Raw genomic sequence first — 16,811 nt, 5'->3', positions numbered from 1 at the left:
AGAGAAGAAGTACCAGACTGGAGAGAAGAAGTACCAAACTGTAGAGAAGAAGTACCAACAGTACGCCACTTGTCTGTCTAAGAAGTTTTTGACGCCAACCACGCAGGCAGTGTAAGTATTTAGACCAAATCTTGTTTGCTGTGGGAATTAACCAGAAAAAACTCTGCACCAAGTTCAAACAGCCAAACATACACAGCACCCACAGAATGAGCTGTCCATGTATTAAAGTGTCCAGGTGTCCAAGTGTCCATGTGTTCATGTGTTCATGTGTTCATGTGTACATGTGTACATGTGTCATATGTCCATGTGTCCAAGTGTCCATGTGTCCAAGTGTTCATGTGTTCATGTATTCATGTGTTCATGTTTCATGAGTCCAAGTGTTCATGTGTTCATGTGTCATGTGTTCATGTGTCATGTGTTCATGTGTCCATGTGTCCATGTGTCCATGTGTCCAAGTGTCCATGTGTTAATGTGTCCATGTGTCCATGTGTCCATGTGTTCATATGTCATGTGTTCATGTGTTCATGTGTCCATGTGTTCATGTGTCCATGTGTTCATGTGTCATGTGTCCATGTGTCCATGCGTCCATGTGTCCATGTGTCCATGTGTCCATGCGTCCATGCGTCCATGTGTCCATGTGTTCATGTGTTCATGTATCATGAGTCCATGTGTTCATGTGTCCATGTGTTCATGTGTTCATGTGTCCATGTGTTCATGTGTTCATGTGTCCATGTGTTCATGTGTCATGTGTCCATGTGTCCATGTGTCCATGTGTCCATGCGTCCATGCGTCCATGCGTCCATGTGTCCATGTGTTCATGTGTTCATGTGTTCATGAGTCCATGTGTTCATGTGTCCATGTGTTCATGTGTCATGTGTCCATGTGTCCATGCGTCCATGCGTCCATGCGTCCATGTGTCCATGTGTCCATGTGTCCATGTGTCCATGTGTTCATGTGTTCATGTGTTCATTTGTTCATTTGTTCATGCCTCCTCCCTCACTGGCAAAGGTGTTCTGAGTGGGGGTGTATCGTATCACTCTAACTGAGGCTGAGGATACAACACGTATCACTCTAACTGAGGCTGAGGATACAACACGTATCACTCTAACTGAGGCTGAGGATACAACACGTATCACTCTAACTGATGCTGAGGATACAACACGTATCACTCTAACTGAGGCTGAGGATACAACACGTATCACTCTAACTGAGGCTGAGGGTACAACACGTATCACTCTAACTGAGGCTGAGGGTACAACACGTATCACTCTAACTGAGGCTGAGGATACAACACGTATCACTCTAACTGAGGCTGAGGTTACAACACGTATCACTCTAACTGAGGCTGAGGATACAACACGTATCACTCTGAGGCTGAGGATACAACACGTATCACTCTAACTGAGGCTGAGGATACAACACGTATCACTCTGAGGCTGAGGATACAACACGTATCACTCTAACTGAGGCTGAGGATACAACACGTATCACTCTAACTGAGGCTGAGGATACAACACGTATCACTCTAACTGAGGCTGAGGATACAACACGTATCACTCTAACTGAGGCTGAGGATACAACACGTATCACTCAAACTGAGGCTGAGGATACAACACGTATCACTCTAACTGAGGCTGAAGATACAACACGTATCACTCTAACTGAGGCTGAGGATACAACACGTATCACTCTAACTGAGGCTGAGAATACAACACGTATCACTCTAACTGAGTCTGAGGGTACAACAAGTATCACTCAAACTGAGGCTGAGGATACAACACGTATCACTCTAACTGAAGCTGAGGATACAACACGTATCACTCAAACTGAGGCTGAGGGTACAACAAGTATCATTCAAACTGAGGCTGAGGATACAACACGTATCACTCTAACTGAGGCTGAGGATACAACACGTATCACTCAAACTGAGGCTGAGGATACAACACGTATCACTCAAACTGAGGCTGAGGATACAACACGTATCACTCTAACTGAGGCTGAGGATACAACACGTATCACTCTAACTGAGGCTGAGGATACAACACGTATCACTCTAACTGAGGCTGAGGATACAACACGCATCACTCAAACTGAGGCTGAGGGTACAACAAGTATCACTCAAACTGAGGCTGAGGATACAACACGTATCACTCTAACTGAGGCTGAGGATACAACACGTATCACTCTAACTGAGGCTGAGGATACAACACGTATCACTCTAACTGAGGCTGAGGATACAACACGTATCACTCTAACTGAGGCTGAGGATACAACACGTATCACTCTAACTGAGGCTGAGGATACAACACGTATCACTCTAACTGAGGCTGAGGATACAACACGTATCACTCTAACTGAGGCTGAGGATACAACACGTATCACTCTAACTGAGGCTGAGGATACAACACGTATCACTCTAACTGAGGCTGAGGATACAACACGTATCACTCTAACTGAGGCTGAGGATACAACACGTATCACTCTAACTGAGGCTGAGGATACAACACGTATCACTCTAACTGAGGCTGAGGATACAACACGTATCACTCTAACTGAGGCTGAGGATACAACACGTATCACTCTAACTGAGGCTGAGGATACAACACGTATCACTCTAACTGAGGCTGAGGGTACAACACGTATCACTCTAACTGAGGCTGAGGGTACAACACGTATCACTCTAACTGAGGCTGAGGATACAACACGTATCACTCTAACTGAGGCTGAGGATACAACACGCATCACTCAAACTGAGGCTGAGGGTACAACAAGTATCACTCAAACTGAGGCTGAGGATACAACACGTATCACTCTAACTGAGGCTGAGGATACAACACGTATCACTCAAACTGAGGCTGAGGGTACAACAAGTATCACTCAAACTGAGGCTGAGGATACAACACGTATCACTCTAACTGAGGCTGAGGATACAACACGTATCACTCTAACTGAGGCTGAGGATACAACACGTATCACTCTAACTGAGGCTGAGGATACAACACGTATCACTCTAACTGAGGCTGAGGATACAACACGTATCACTCAAACTGAGGCTGAGGATACAACACGTATCACTCAAACTGAGGCTGAGGATACAACACGTATCACTCTAACTGAGGCTGAAGATACAACACGTATCACTCTAACTGAGGCTGAGGACACAACACGTATCACTCTAACTGAGGCTGAGGATACAACACGTATCACTCTAACTGAGGCTGAGGGTACAACAAGTATCACTCAAACTGAGGCTGAGGATACAACACGTATCACTCTAACTGAGGCTGAGGATACAACACGTATCACTCAAACTGAGGCTGAGGGTACAACAAGTATCACTCAAACTGAGGCTGAGGATACAACACGTATCACTCTAACTGAGGCTGAGGATACAACACGTATCACTCAAACTGAGGCTGAGGATACAACACGTATCACTCTAACTGAGGCTGAGGATACAACACGTATCACTCAAACTGAGGCTGAGGATACAACACGTATCACTCTAACTGAGGCTGAGGATACAACACGTATCACTCTAACTGAGGCTGAGGATACAACACGTATCACTCTAACTGAGGCTGAGGATACAACACGTATCACTCTAACTGATGCTGAGGATACAACACGTATCACTCTAACTGAGGCTGAGGATACAACACGTATCACTCTAACTGAGGCTGAGGGTACAACACGTATCACTCTAACTGAGGCTGAGGGTACAACACGTATCACTCTAACTGAGGCTGAGGATACAACACGTATCACTCTAACTGAGGCTGAGGTTACAACACGTATCACTCTAACTGAGGCTGAGGATACAACACGTATCACTCTGAGGCTGAGGATACAACACGTATCACTCTAACTGAGGCTGAGGATACAACACGTATCACTCTGAGGCTGAGGATACAACACGTATCACTCTAACTGAGGCTGAGGATACAACACGTATCACTCTAACTGAGGCTGAGGATACAACACGTATCACTCTAACTGAGGCTGAGGATACAACACGTATCACTCTAACTGAGGCTGAGGATACAACACGTATCACTCAAACTGAGGCTGAGGATACAACACGTATCACTCTAACTGAGGCTGAAGATACAACACGTATCACTCTAACTGAGGCTGAGGATACAACACGTATCACTCTAACTGAGGCTGAGGATACAACACGTATCACTCTAACTGAGTCTGAGGGTACAACAAGTATCACTCAAACTGAGGCTGAGGATACAACACGTATCACTCTAACTGAGGCTGAGGATACAACACGTATCACTCAAACTGAGGCTGAGGGTACAACAAGTATCATTCAAACTGAGGCTGAGGATACAACACGTATCACTCTAACTGAGGCTGAGGATACAACACGTATCACTCAAACTGAGGCTGAGGATACAACACGTATCACTCAAACTGAGGCTGAGGATACAACACGTATCACTCTAACTGAGGCTGAAGAAACAACACGTATCACTCTAACTGAGGCTGAGGATACAACACGTATCACTCTAACTGAGGCTGAGGATACAACACGTATCACTCAAACTGAGGCTGAGGGTACAACAAGTATCACTCAAACTGAGGCTGAGGATACAACACGTATCACTCTAACTGAGGCTGAGGATACAACACGTATCACTCTAACTGAGGCTGAGGGTACAACAAGTATCACTCAAACTGAGGCTGAGGATACAACACGTATCACTCTAACTGAGGCTGAGGATACAACACGTATCACTCTAACTGAGGCTGAGGATACAACACGTATCACTCTAACTGAGGCTGAGGATACAACACGCATCACTCAAACTGAGGCTGAGGGTACAACAAGTATCACTCAAACTGAGGCTGAGGATACAACACGTATCACTCTAACTGAGGCTGAGGATACAACACGTATCACTCTAACTGAGGCTGAGGATACAACACGTATCACTCTAACTGAGGCTGAGGATACAACACGTATCACTCCAACTGAGGCTGAGGATACAACACGCATCACTCAAACTGAGGCTGAGGGTACAACAAGTATCACTCAAACTGAGGCTGAGGATACAACACGTATCACTCTAACTGAGGCTGAGGATACAACACGTATCACTCTAACTGAGGCTGAGGGTACAACAAGTATCACTCAAACTGAGGCTGAGGATACAACACGTATCACTCTAACTGAGGCTGAGGATACAACACGTATCACTCTAACTGAGGCTGAGGATACAACACGTATCACTCTAACTGAGGCTGAGGATACAACACGCATCACTCAAACTGAGGCTGAGGGTACAACAAGTATCACTCAAACTGAGGCTGAGGATACAACACGTATCACTCTAACTGAGGCTGAGGATACAACACGTATCACTCTAACTGAGGCTGAGGATACAACACGTATCACTCTAACTGAGGCTGAGGATACAACACGTATCACTCTAACTGAGGCTGAGGATACAACACGTATCACTCTAACTGAGGCTGAGGATACAACACGTATCACTCTAACTGAGGCTGAGGATACAACACGTATCACTCTAACTGAGGCTGAGGATACAACACGTATCACTCTAACTGAGGCTGAGGATACAACACGTATCACTCTAACTGAGGCTGAGGATACAACACGTATCACTCTAACTGAGGCTGAGGATACAACACGTATCACTCTAACTGAGGCTGAGGATACAACACGTATCACTCTAACTGAGGCTGAGGGTACAACACGTATCACTCTAACTGAGGCTGAGGGTACAACACGTATCACTCTAACTGAGGCTGAGGATACAACACGTATCACTCTAACTGAGGCTGAGGATACAACACGCATCACTCAAACTGAGGCTGAGGGTACAACAAGTATCACTCAAACTGAGGCTGAGGATACAACACGTATCACTCTAACTGAGGCTGAGGATACAACACGTATCACTCAAACTGAGGCTGAGGGTACAACAAGTATCACTCAAACTGAGGCTGAGGATACAACACGTATCACTCTAACTGAGGCTGAGGATACAACACGTATCACTCTAACTGAGGCTGAGGATACAACACGTATCACTCTAACTGAGGCTGAGGATACAACACGTATCACTCTAACTGAGGCTGAGGATACAACACGTATCACTCAAACTGAGGCTGAGGATACAACACGTATCACTCAAACTGAGGCTGAGGATACAACACGTATCACTCTAACTGAGGCTGAAGATACAACACGTATCACTCTAACTGAGGCTGAGGACACAACACGTATCACTCTAACTGAGGCTGAGGATACAACACGTATCACTCTAACTGAGGCTGAGGGTACAACAAGTATCACTCAAACTGAGGCTGAGGATACAACACGTATCACTCTAACTGAGGCTGAGGATACAACACGTATCACTCAAACTGAGGCTGAGGGTACAACAAGTATCACTCAAACTGAGGCTGAGGATACAACACGTATCACTCTAACTGAGGCTGAGGATACAACACGTATCACTCAAACTGAGGCTGAGGATACAACACGTATCACTCAAACTGAGGCTGAGGATACAACACGTATCACTCAAACTGAGGCTGAGGATACAACACGTACCACTCTAACTGAGGCTGAAGATACAACACGTATCACTCTAACTGAGGCTGAGGATACAACACGTATCACTCTAACTGAGGCTGAGGATACAACATGTATCACTCTAACTGAGGCTGAGGGTACAACACGTATCACTCTAACTGAGGCTGAGGATACAACACGTATCACTCTAACTGAGGCTGAGGGTACAACACGTATCACTCTAACTGAGGCTGAGGATACAACACGTATCACTCTAACTGAGGCTGAGGGTACAACACGTATCACTCTAACTGAGGCTGAGGATACAACACGTATCACTCTAACTGAGGCTGAGGGTACAACACGTATCACTCTAACTGAGGCTGAGGGTACAACACGTATCACTCTAACTGAGGCTGAGGATACAACACGCATCACTCAAACTGAGGCTGAGGGTACAACAAGTATCACTCAAACTGAGGCTGAGGATACAACACGTATCACTCTAACTGAGGCTGAGGATACAACAAGTATCACTCAAACTGAGGCTGAGGATACAACACGTATCACTCTAACTGAGGCTGAGGATACAACACGTATCACTCTAACTGAGGCTGAGGATACAACACGTATCACTCTAACTGAGGCTGAGGATACAACACGTATCACTCAAACTGAGGCTGAGGATACAACACGTATCACTCAAACTGAGGCTGAGGATACAACACGTATCACTCTAACTGAGGCTGAAGATACAACACGTATCACTCTAACTGAGGCTGAGGATACAACACGTATCACTCTAACTGAGGCTGAGGATACAACACGTATCACTCTAACTGAGGCTGAGGGTACAACAAGTATCACTCAAACTGAGGCTGAGGATACAACACGTATCACTCTAACTGAGGCTGAGGATACAACACGTATCACTCAAACTGAGGCTGAGGGTACAACAAGTATCACTCAAACTGAGGCTGAGGATACAACACGTATCACTCTAACTGAGGCTGAGGATACAACACGTATCACTCTAACTGAGGCTGAGGATACAACACGTATCACTCAAACTGAGGCTGAGGATACAACACGTATCACTCAAACTGAGGCTGAGGATACAACACGTATCACTCTAACTGAGGCTGAAGATACAACACGTATCACTCTAACTGAGGCTGAGGATACAACACGTATCACTCTAACTGAGGCTGAGGATACAACACGCATCACTCAAACTGAGGCTGAGGGTACAACAAGTATCACTCAAACTGAGGCTGAGGATACAACACGTATCACTCTAACTGAGGCTGAGGATACAACACGTATCACTCAAACTGAGGCTGAGGGTACAACAAGTATCACTCAAACTGAGGCTGAGGATACAACACGTATCACTCTAACTGAGGCTGAGGATACAACACGTATCACTCTAACTGAGGCTGAGGATACAACACGTATCACTCTAACTGAGGCTGAGGATACAACACGTATCACTCTAACTGAGGCTGAGGATACAACACGTATCACTCTAACTGAGGCTGAGGATACAACACGTATCACTCTAACTGAGGCTGAGGGTACAACACGTATCACTCAAACTGAGGCTGAGGTTACAACACGTATCACTCTAACTGAGGCTGAGGATACAACACGTATCACTCAAACTGAGGCTGAGGTTACAACACATATCACTCTAACCGAGGCTGAAGATACAACACGTATCACTCTAACTGAGGCTGAGGATACAACACGTATCACTCTAACTGAGGCTGAGGATACAACACGTATCACTCTAACTGAGGCTGAGGATACAACACGTATCACTCTAACTGAGGCTGAGGTTACAACACGTATCACTCTAACTGAGGCTGAGGATACAACACGTATCACTCTAACTGAGGCTGAGGATACAACACGTATCACTCTAACTGAGGCTGAGGGTACAACACGTATCACTCTAACTGAGGCTGAGGATACAACACGTATCACTCTAACTGAGGCTGAGGATACAACACGTATCACTCTAACTGAGGCTGAGGATACAACACGTATCACTCTAACTGAGGCTGAGGATACAACACGTATCACTCTAACTGAGGCTGAGGTTACAACACGTATCACTCTAACCGAGGCTGAGGTTACAACACGTATCACTCTAACCGAGGCTGAAGATACAACACGTATCACTCTAACCGAGGCTGAGGATACAACACGTATCACTCTAACCGAGGCTGAGGATACAACACGTATCACTCTAACCGAGGCTGAGGATACAACACGTATCACTCTAACTGAGGCTGAGGATACAACACGTATCACTCTAACTGAGGCTGAGGATACAACACGTATCACTCTAACTGAGGCTGAGGTTACAACACGTATCACTCTAACTGAGGCTGAGGATACAACACGTATCACTCTAACTGAGGCTAAGGATACAACAAGTATCACTCTAACTGAGGCTGAGGATACAACACGTATCACTCAAACTGAGGCTGAGGATACAACACGTATCACTCTAACTGAGGCTGAGGATACAACACGTATCACTCAAACTGAGGCTGAGGATACAACACGTATCACTCTAACTGAGGCTGAGGATACAACACGTATCACTCTAACTGAGGCTGAGGATACAACACGTATCACTCTAACTGAGGCTGAGGGTACAACACGTATCACTCTAACTGAGGCTGAGGATACAACACGTATCACTCTAACTGAGGCTGAGGATACAACACGTATCACTCTAACTGAGGCTGAGGATACAACACGTATCACTCTAACTGAGGCTGAGGGTACAAAACGTATCACTCTAACTGAGGCTGAGGATACAACACGTATCACTCTAACTGAGGCTGAGGGTACAACACGTATCACTCTAACTGAGGCTGAGGATACAACACGTATCACTCTAACTGAGGCTGAGGATACAACACGTATCACTCTAACTGAGGCTGAGGGTACAACACGTATCACTCTAACTGAGGCTGAGGATACAACACGTATCACTCTAACTGATGCTGAGGATACAACAAGTATCACTCTAACTGAGGCTGAGGATACAACACGCATCACTCAAACTGAGGCTGAGGATACAACACGTATCACTCTAACTGAGGCTGAGGGTACAACACGTATCACTCTAACTGAGGCTGAGGATACAACACGTATCACTCTAACTGAGGCTGAGGGTACAACACGTATCACTCTAACTGAGGCTGAGGGTACAACACGTATCACTCTAACTGAGGCTGAGGGTACAACACGTATCACTCTAACTGAGGCTGAGGATACAACACGTATCACTCTAACTGAGGCTGAGGGTACAACACGTATCACTCTAACTGAGGCTGAGGTTACAACACGTATCACTCTAACTGAGGCTGAGGATACAACACGTATCACTCTAACTGAGGCTGAGGGTACAATACGTATCACTCTAACTGAGGCTGAGGATACAACACGTATCACTCTAACTGAGGCTGAGGATACAACACGTATCACTCTAACTGAGGCTGAGGGTACAACACGTATCACTCTAACTGAGGCTGAGGGTACAACACGTATCACTCTAACTGAGGCTGAGGATACAACACGTATCACTCTAACTGAGGCTGAGGGTACAACACGTATCACTCTAACTGAGGCTGAGGTTACAACACGTATCACTCTAACTGAGGCTGAGGATACAACACGTATCACTCTAACTGAGGCTGAGGATACAACACGTATCACTCTAACTGAGGCTGAAGATACAACACGTATCACTCTAACTGAGGCTGAGGATACAACACGTATCACTCAAACTGAGGCTGAGGATACAACACGTATCACTCTAACTGAGGCTGAGGATACAACACGTATCACTCAAACTGAGGCTGAGGATACAACACGTATCACTCAAACTGAGGCTGAGGATACAACACGTATCACTCTAACTGAGGCTGAGGATACAACACGTATCACTCAAACTGAGGCTGAGGATACAACACGTATCACTCAAACTGAGGCTGAGGATACAACACGTATCACTCTAACTGAGGCTGAGGATACAACACGTATCACTCTAACTGAGGCTGAGGGTACAACAAGTATCACTCAAACTGAGGCTGAGGATACAACACGTATCACTCTAACTGAGGCTGAGGATACAACACGTATCACTCTAACTGAGGCTGAGGATACAACACGTATCACTCTAACTGAGGCTGAGGATACAACACGTATCACTCTAACTGAGGCTGAGGATACAACACGTATCACTCTAACTGAGGCTGAAGATACAACACGTATCACTCTAACTGAGGCTGAGGATACAACACGTATCACTCAAACTGAGGCTGAGGATACAACACGTATCACTCTATCTGAGGCTGAGGATACAACACGTATCACTCAAACTGAGGCTGAGGATACAACACGTATCACTCAAACTGAGGCTGAGGATACAACACGTATCACTCTAACTGAGGCTGAGGATACAACACGTATCACTCAAACTGAGGCTGAGGATACAACACGTATCACTCAAACTGAGGCTGAGGATACAACACGTATCACTCTAACTGAGGCTGAGGATACAACACGTATCACTCTAACTGAGGCTGAGGGTACAACAAGTATCACTCAAACTGAGGCTGAGGATACAACACGTATCACTCTAACTGAGGCTGAGGATACAACACGTATCACTCTAACTGAGGCTGAGGTTACAACACGTATCATTCAAACTGAGGCTGAGGGCACAACACGTATCACTCTAACTGAGGTTGAGGATACAACACGTATCACTCTAACTGAGGCTGAGGATACAACACGTATCACTCTAACTGAGGCTGAGGGTACAACACGTATCACTCTAACTGAGGCTGAGGATACAACAAGTATCACTCTAACTGAGGCTGAGGTTACAACACGTATCATTCAAACTGAGGCTGAGGGCACAACACGTATCACTCTAACTGAGGTTGAGGATACAACACGTATCACTCAAACTGAGGCTGAGGATACAACACGTATCACTCTAACTGAGGCTGAGGATACAACACGTATCACTCTAACTGAGGCTGAGGATACAACACGTATCACTCTAACTGATGCTGAGGTTACAACACGTATCACTCAAACTGAGGCTGAGGGTACAACACGTATCACTCTAACTGAGGCTGAGGGCACAACACGTATCACTCTAACTGAGGTTGAGGATACAACACGTATCACTCAAACTGAGGCTGAGGATACAACACGTATCACTCTAACTGAGGCTGAGGATACAACACGTATCACTCTAACTGAGGCTGAAGATACAACACGTATCACTCTAACTGAGGCTGAGGGTACAACAAGTATCACTCAAACTGAGGCTGAGGATACAACACGTATCACTCTAACTGAGGCTGAGGATACAACACGTATCACTCTTACTGAGGCTGAGGATACAACACGTATCACTCTAACTGAGGCTGAGGATACAACACGTATCACTCTAACTGAGGCTGAGGATACAACACGTATCACTCTAACTGAGGCTGAGGTTACAACACGTATCACTCTAACTGAGGCTGAGGATACAACACGTATCACTCTAACTGATGCTGAGGTTACAACACTGCTGCCTCACAACTCTTGCATATGCAAATTGGGGACCTGGCACCATGAAACAGACAAACAATAACAAACTGAACAGCCAAACTCCACCATAAGACAGGTGGTTTGCGGTCGACAGCTCTTCCTGGACGACCAAGCTGTCACTTCTCGTAGTTTGAAGTGAAATCAAAGTCTTGCAACGTTGACAAGACTCCAAACGCTGCAACACTCCAAGTGTCAAGTGGCGTCTATGACACGTGAGAGATGAAACGTGTTCTCTGTATCATGTCACTAATGACTTCCTGTTCCAATAATTTATTTTTACAATGAATATGAATGCACTTTCATTCATTTCATTTTCATAAGCACTTAATTGTGATTGTTGCTTTTAAGGTAAGCGTTACCTCACATAGATGGAACGATATCATTTGTAGACGGTCCCTAACCTGCTGTCCGTAGCAGCAGTGCATCCTGGGAAAGCAGTGGCCGCTCTGCTGTGAGTTGTGGACGAATATCCTTATATTTTTAAATAGTATTTAAAAATGTTAAAATAAAAGCGGTCTCCTACCTTGTGGAAGAGGAAGACTCCAGCGAAGAAACCGCAGCTCGAGACCAAGCTGCCTCACCTGCTGAGTCACGGAGGAACAGAAAGTGATAGCCACCTCCCATGATGCGTCAAAGCGCCGCCATCTTTCCAAGGTGTTTGACTGTGAGGGCCGTGTGGCATTCCTTGACGAGCGTGTGTGTGTGTGTGTGTGTGTGTGTGTGTGTGTGTGTGTGTGTGTGTGTGTGTGTGTGTGTGTGTGTGTGTGTGTGTGTGTGCGTGCGTGTGTGAGTGCGCGCGCGTGCGCAGGTACTCCTCACTTAACGACCGACCTGTTTAACGACCTTTATATATACCCTTTATATACTATATATACTATATTTACTATATACACTATACATACAATTTATACTATATATCCTACATATACTATATGCACTATATATACCAGCCACACCCCCTTAGACACGCTAGGAACGAAACTCGGTCGTTAAGTGAGGAGTTCTTGTACCTATATATATATACATACATACACACACACACACACACACACACTTTTTCTTTTATATATATTTTTTCAATTTCGCTGTTTTTATGTGTTGCCATAACTTACCATCCCTAAATCCTTGCTATAATTTGTGCTCCCATTCCCAATGTGCGGTACAAGCCTGCGGCATTTACAATATATTAGCATATTATTACAAGATTATCACCGCGCTACTTTTGGCCGACTGAACACCGCACCAAGATGGCGGTGGTACTGCCGTGTCCGGCTCAGTGTATCGCGGCAACTGGATGACGCCACAGTCTCCGCCTATTATTGGACAACAAGACCAAAGGAAAATTAAAGTACAGACTGACCATTGTGTTCCATTTATTCTATATCCTCATTCTATTCATATCCTGTTGTGTTCCATTTATTCTATATCCTCATTCTATTCATATCCTGTTGTGTTCCATTTATTCTATATCCTCATTCTATTCATATCCTGTTGTGTTCCATTTATTCTATATCCTCATTCTATTCATATCCTGTTGTGTTCCATTTATTCTATATCCTCATTCTATTCATATCCTGTTGTGTTCCATTTATTCTATATCCTCATTCTATTCATATCCTGTTGTGTTCCATTTATTCTATATCCTCATTCTATTCATATCCTGTTGTGTTCCATTTATTCTATATCCTCATTCTATTCATATCCTGTTGTGCTCCATTTATTCTATATCCTCATTCTATTCATATCCTGTTGTGTTCCATTTATTCTATATCCTCATTCTATTCATATCCTGTTGTGTTCCATTTATTCTATATCCTCATTCTATTCATATCCTGTTGTGTTCCATTTATTCTATATCCTCATTCTATTCATATCCTGTTGTGTTCCATTTATTCTATATCCTCATTCTATTCATATCCTGTTGTGTTCCATTTATTCTATATCCTCATTCTATTCATATCCTGTTGTGTTCCATTTATTCTATATCCTCATTCTATTCATATCCTGTTGTGTTCCATTTATTCTATATCCTCATTCTATTCATATCCTGTTGTGTTCCATTTATTCTATATCCTCATTCTATTCATATCCTGTTGTGTTCCATTTATTCTATATCCTCATTCTATTCATATCCTGTTGTGTTCCATTTATTCTATATCCTCATTCTATTCATATCCTGTTGTGTTCCATTTATTCTATATCCTCATTCTATTCATATCCTGTTGTGTTCCATTTATTCTATATCCTCATTCTATTCATATCCTGTTGTGTTCCATTTATTCTATATCCTCATTCTATTCATATCCTGTTGTGTTCCATTTATTCTATATCCTCATTCTATTCATATTCTCTCACGCTCTCTTGCTAATGCCAATCCAAGAATTGTGTGTGTGTATGTGTGTGTGTATATATATATATATATATATATATATATATATATATACACAGACTTTTCCTACGTTATTTTAAGTAATAACTTAAAAAAACATAGAAAAGTGCAGTTACAGTTTAAAAACCCCTTTTTTTTTCTTTTAGAGATCAGCACAGTGCAAATGGTCATATCTCATGTCTTATATCTTATATATTATATACACATAGTGTTGTGTTCACTTCATGCACTGACCAGCAGAGTGTGAAAAGTCTTTCCTGTTTTTCTGCTTAGGGTTGAGGTTACCCTAATCCTAGGGTAAGATTCAATTGTACTATGTGGTACCAATAGATAGATTGTACTATATGGTACAATGCGGTACCAGTAGATAGATTGTACTCTGTGGTATCAGTAGATAGATTGAACTATGTTGTTCCATCTGTTTTCAAGTCGTTTATCCGGGTCCAAGTCGTGGAGGCTGCAGCTTAGCAGCGGCCCAGATGTCCTTTTCCCAAGCAACTTCCTGAAACCGGGTCAGCCGCAGGTCTCCTAGTTGGCCGTGCCTGGTACACCTCCAAAGGAAGGCGCCCTGGGTGCATCCTTAATAGATGCCCGAACCGCTTCAACTGGCTCCTCTTGATGCTGAGGAGCAGCAATTGTATTCTCAGGTCCTCCTGGACCGCTGAGCCCCTCACCCTACCTCTAAGGCTGAGCCCAGCCACCCAGCAGAAGAACCTAATTTCGGCCGCCTGCATCCAGGACCTTATTCTTTCAGGCATAACCCAGAGCTCATGATCATAGGTGAGGGTTGAACGAAGATTTATCGGTAAATTGAGAGCTTTGCCTTTCGGTTCAGCTGTCAGTTCACTAGGATGGTCTGCTGCATTACTGCAGATCTTGCAACCATCTGTCAATTTCATGCTCCCTCTCACCCTCACTTGTGAATAAGACCCAGAGATACCTTAACTCCTTCATTTAGGTCAGCTGCTCTCCACCCTCATTGCTGGCCACCCTCTCGTTCACCTGAACAAATTGGAAAAGAGTGGCTCTGAGTAAGCAGCTGGTGAGTATCCCCACCCCTGCCCAGTGCCTCTCCACCTGTGCAACTCCAGAGTAGGAGAGTCTAACCCTGATCGGGAAGTTTGGTTCCAGAGCCAGTGCTGTAGTTGGGAGGTGAGTCAAGACGATGTCCAGTCAGTACCTCTCAACCTCCTGCACAAGCAGTTCTGGGTCCAGCACGCCTAGGCCAACTCTGCTACTGCCTGCTGCCCACTGGGCATTGAACTGGCCCCTGATGATTTTCCTTGCAGGGGGTTCTGCCCACAAGGCAGCAGCTGCTTGTTACTTTTTCGAGCTGTGCCTACCAGTTTCCGTGTGCCACCTGGTAACCAGGCGCTTGACTGCTAACTCCATTCCTCTGCCTGGCTCCGGGGTTGGGCCCAGTCTCCCTAGCATGGGCAAAGTTCTTCCAGATGTTTTTCATTAACTCATAGGGTCTTTTGAATTATTTGTTTGGCCAATCTGCCATAGGTGGCCCTACCAGATTCCAAAGCAGACAGCATAGTCCCCAGGTTCATTGGGGCACAGCACACAAAGCCCTCCACCTCATTAAGGTTCAGTTCCCAGGAGATTGTACCAGTAGATAAATTGTACTACACTTTGATAGTAACTCTTTACAACTGGACTTAGGTGGTAGAACTACTGTTTCCATGGAAACAAATACCTGAGTTGTTTTTGACCACGGGCTTCTTTGAAAACCATTGGATAGTTGTTCCCTCTAAAGGTGTGCTGTGCTGGAGAGGCCACTTTCTACTGGTTGCCTGTTTTAACTCCTCCAGTATTTGTTTAAAAAAAAAAAAAAAAAAAAAGTTAATACACTTCTGATCAAACTTTTGCATATTCATTTCAAATGGGAAACGTTCTGTTCTGCCGTCTTACACTGGAGGGCGGAGCAAATGGGAGTCAACATTCAATGTTACTAATACTTACCGAGCATTTATTACTAATACTATTAGCACTAATTGTTTACTAACCATTTATTACAACTACTAATCCTAATGGAAGACAGTCTATATTTAAATTAAGTTATTGTTTGAGGCTTCAAAGCGCCATCTTGTGGCTTACATATAACTTTTTTTTTTAAATACTGGTTAAACTAGATCAGTTTTTATTCATTATTAATTACTCCTATTGAACCAATATTAGGTCTAATCTTTTATTTGGTGAGTTGGTTCGGCAGAAAATTTACTGTTA

General features: G+C 44.2%; 1 protein-coding gene across 2 annotated transcripts in view; it reads right to left on the bottom strand.

Annotated features, from left to right (window-relative positions):
* Positions 1-12,814, bottom strand: part of arhgef37 (Rho guanine nucleotide exchange factor (GEF) 37) — a 54,404-nt gene extending 41,590 nt beyond the window's left edge. Inside the window, exon 1 of one of the 2 annotated variants that reach the window (XM_080007994.1) lies at positions 12,714-12,814. The gene's annotated coding sequence lies outside the window, so the exon portion shown is untranslated. Of the gene's footprint in view, positions 1-12,591; positions 12,609-12,713 lie in introns of those variants that run through there. The other variant, XM_080007995.1, reaches the window with a different exon arrangement.
* Between the last annotated feature and the right edge of the window lie 3,997 nt (positions 12,815-16,811).

The sequence above is a fragment of the Zeus faber genome (assembly GCF_960531495.2).
Source record: "Zeus faber genome assembly, chromosome: 10".
Taxonomy (NCBI): Eukaryota; Metazoa; Chordata; class Actinopteri; order Zeiformes; family Zeidae; genus Zeus; species Zeus faber.
This window is presented reverse-complemented; position numbering and strand designations above follow the sequence as displayed.